Here is a 3,657-nt window from a genome sequence, read left to right on the forward strand (position 1 = left end):
TGAGATCTCTCTCTCTCTCTCTCTCTCTCTCTCTCTCTCTCTCTCTCTAATAACAGTTAAGTCATATAGGTGCAACGTCTTCAACTTGTATTTTAAAGTGAGCTAAACATACCCACAACCCACACATCTTTCCTTGTACCCACTTCTGAACATTCCTGTTAGGACAAAATCACAGGGCGCAATTAATTGACCCTGACACCGGTATTTCCGCAGCCAGCTTGCTGTCAGCTTTTGTTTTCTTTTCTGTTTCTTGCTCTTTCTTCTTTTCTTTCCCTCTGTTGTTTCTGTCTGTCTGTCTGTCTGTCTGTCTGTTTATCTGTATGTCTGTCTGTCTGTTATACCAATTCCTTGCACTTAATGACCCTTATGTTGTTGTGTTTCGCTTAACTTAAACAAGTGGGTTGTTGGCGGGTGCTCGGGTGTGGTTTGCTTCTTCTCTCCCATCAAACATCATCTTTATCTCCCTCCCTTCTTTTTTGTGTATGTAACTCTCTTGTAACACCTCTAATCTTCGGCAGTTATATAACCGTATTGTGTTGCAAGTGCCGTAAAACTCTTACTAAAAAGATAGAATAAAATAACTTTAAACCAGCAAAACAAACACCGTACTGTTAGGATGTTTATCTAGCCTGAAAACTGTCCGTGAATTAGGTCATATGGTGAGAACGTTCGGGATCGTCTGGTTGAAAATTTCTTTGTGATGTGATGGGGTTGGTGGGGGGGGGGGGCACGTTGATAATCAACAGACAGGGAGACGAAGATAGTAATATTATTATGAGCAAATTGAAGGAAGGAATGATAAACAGATCGATGGACCTGCAGATGGACGGGTGGACAGGTGAACAAAAACACACACGTATTTTGGAACGGACGAACATAGTGGACGTATCTTTGTGAAGGACGTAACGTGTTAAGTTGATAGACAGAACGACGGAGAAATGCTTAGTATGATGGGACACTGGACAGCGGTATGATGGATGAACGGACAGACGGAAAGACAAGCACACGGATAGACGGACAATTAGGCAAACAACAAGACAAACGAACAGGACCATGTTGAACTTTTTAAGCATTTCAAAAGATTTTAACATTTCGGTGTTTTACACGCCCATCGATACACTCTAGATCATTAGAGCCCGCCTCCTAAATTATACAAATTGAAACATTCACACTCACGGGAGGAATTCCGAAACGAACGACCACTATGAAACAGAGTAGAAAAGAGGGTTAGGGGTTGGGGTAGGAGTAGGTTAGGGTTAGGGTTAGGGTTAGGGTTTGGGATAGGGGGAGAGGTAAGTGCAGGGGTAAGGGTTGGGTCAGGATTTGGGTTAGGGTTAGGTCTCTTCTATACTGTGTTTGTTGGGGTATTCGCTCGTTGATGGAAGTCCTTCCACACTCACTCTCTCCCCACCCCACCCTGGCCTTGTTAGTGTCTCTCCGCCCCACCTCGACCTTCCCTTCACCCGTCCATGACAATGTGCACAAACAAGATAGAGAATCCGCCATGATTGTTGTTTATGCACAGAAAGTCGAGCAAGCAAACAGATAGCATAATTGATTTCACATTTACAATTTTGTATGCCTGTCTGAATCTACGCGTCGCCCTATAACGACGCTCATTGATGCCTTCACCTTCACGGGCGGCGGGTGGCGATGGGTGCACTGTATTGATTGGACATAACCATAGACTTAGACCGCTCTATGATACCCTAGATTGTGCACTGTGACGCAATCCTGGGTCACAATGGAACGCGCCATTAGACTGTTTGGAGGGCACCACTGACGGCAGGCCATAGTTCTTTGCTTTCCTTCGGTTGTTTCTTTCGGTCTGTCTTACTTTTTCACTGCACTAAATGACCGTTATTGAGTCGATATGCTTCTCTTTACTCAAACAAACAAACAAATCAGTTCGAAGATAAATTTAATGATGAACACTGGGGTAAAGGTGGCATGCGCACTTGTCTATTAGCGCAACTTTTGTGTTGCCCTTCATGTGGGCGCCCATATAGCGCACGCCTCGCACCAAAGTTTTTGTTTAAAAAAAACCACTCACAAATTAAAAAAAAACAAGGAGTGGTGGCCATGACAGTGCATGATCTACGATGTAGCTAGCTCAAAGTCTATGGAGATAATTTACTCTCGCGGTTGGACTGACACCAGCATCGTAAAGGTTTTCAAAATAATTTCCTAAGGTCACGCAGATATATCGTTAGATGCAGGTGGGAAATGTTTGCTTGGTGGGTGCTCTAGTGTGGTGGAGATTGCTCCTTCTCTCCTAGCAAATGTCTAGAGTTACGGGTGGTTGGTGGGTGCTCTATTGTGGTGGGGTTTTTGTTTCTCCTTCTTTCCTAGCAAATATCTAGTGTTGCGGGTGGTTGATGGGTGCTCTTGTGTCGTGTGGTTTGCTCCTTCCTGTCTATCAAACGTATATCGTCGTCATTTTCTATCCTCATTCTTCTCTTTCTACGTTATCTTCTGAGTAATACCTTAATCTTTTGTACTTCTTTGACATATTTGTGATGCAAAACTTTCACTAAAATTAAAAAACAGTTGTGAAAAAGACATCTAGGTTTTGGGTGTCGGTTGTTTTACTTTGAGTTGGGCTGAGGGGAGAGGTTGGCCTGTGTCCTCATCCATTAACATACATTTGATATTCTTTAAATAACAAATTATGTTAATGTTAAATGTAGGTGGTTTCACGCCCTCATGGACATCATTTGGGCTTCTGACACTGCCTGTCAGGGCCAAACTTGGCTGAGAGGGATACACACGATCTCAGCAGACAGACCGAGATGCTAAATAAATAATATGGCCCCACTCGGGAATCGAAATCGAGTCTCCTGTGTGAGACAACGAATTGCCTAACCGCTACATCGCAGATTCCAGTGTCTTGAAATACATGTACCAGTGAAGGTTGATGTGTTGACCTGGTGGTGCTGACTATAGAAAAAAAATACGTCAACATCAATGTCTGCAATGTGTGTATTGTTATGGTGATCTAATTTCTTTGACTTTCCACCATGTTAATAGTATGACCTTTTGACATACAGACACGCTCTCTCATTATTGCCTACTCCTCACCTCCATCACCGGCGTATGCGATGGAGCGGTTAGGTACCTAGCTGTCTCGCACAGGAGACGCGAGTTCGATTCCCAAGTGGGGAGAACATAAAAAGACAATTAAAAATAAGAGGAGTATTTGGGGACCTGGGCGGGGAGGGAAAAGAGTCTGATTGGGGGCTCTCGTGGCCAAGAGGTTTAGGTGTTCGCCACTCATTCAAAGGTCCCAGGTTCGAATTTGGGTAGCGACCAAAAATGTTCTTCGCTAAAATTGTCTCCGTTTTTCTTTCCTGCTCTCTGGCAATGTTTTGTTGTCTGCTTTCGTCTCCAGTTTCTTCCCCCAGGCCCTCACCTCCTTTGCCCCCTCCACTAGGTTCCTGACTCTTTCTGCAGCCTTTTTACTGCTGCTCCTTGGCTCCTTCTTACTGCTGTCTTTCAGCCACACCCCCGATCTTCTCGTTGGAAAGAAATACAGCTAGGCTTCTCGGACAAGGGCGAAAAATCCCGGAGGTCCCGTGTGCAATGGGAGTATACCTCCAGGGTAGCCCTGACACCAGCTATGGACTTCCGAGCGGTGTCCCCTTGTTGGACTCGGTG

The sequence above is a fragment of the Aplysia californica genome, unplaced genomic scaffold, assembly GCF_000002075.1.
Source record: "Aplysia californica isolate F4 #8 unplaced genomic scaffold, AplCal3.0 scaffold00137, whole genome shotgun sequence".
Taxonomy (NCBI): domain Eukaryota; kingdom Metazoa; phylum Mollusca; class Gastropoda; order Aplysiida; family Aplysiidae; genus Aplysia; species Aplysia californica.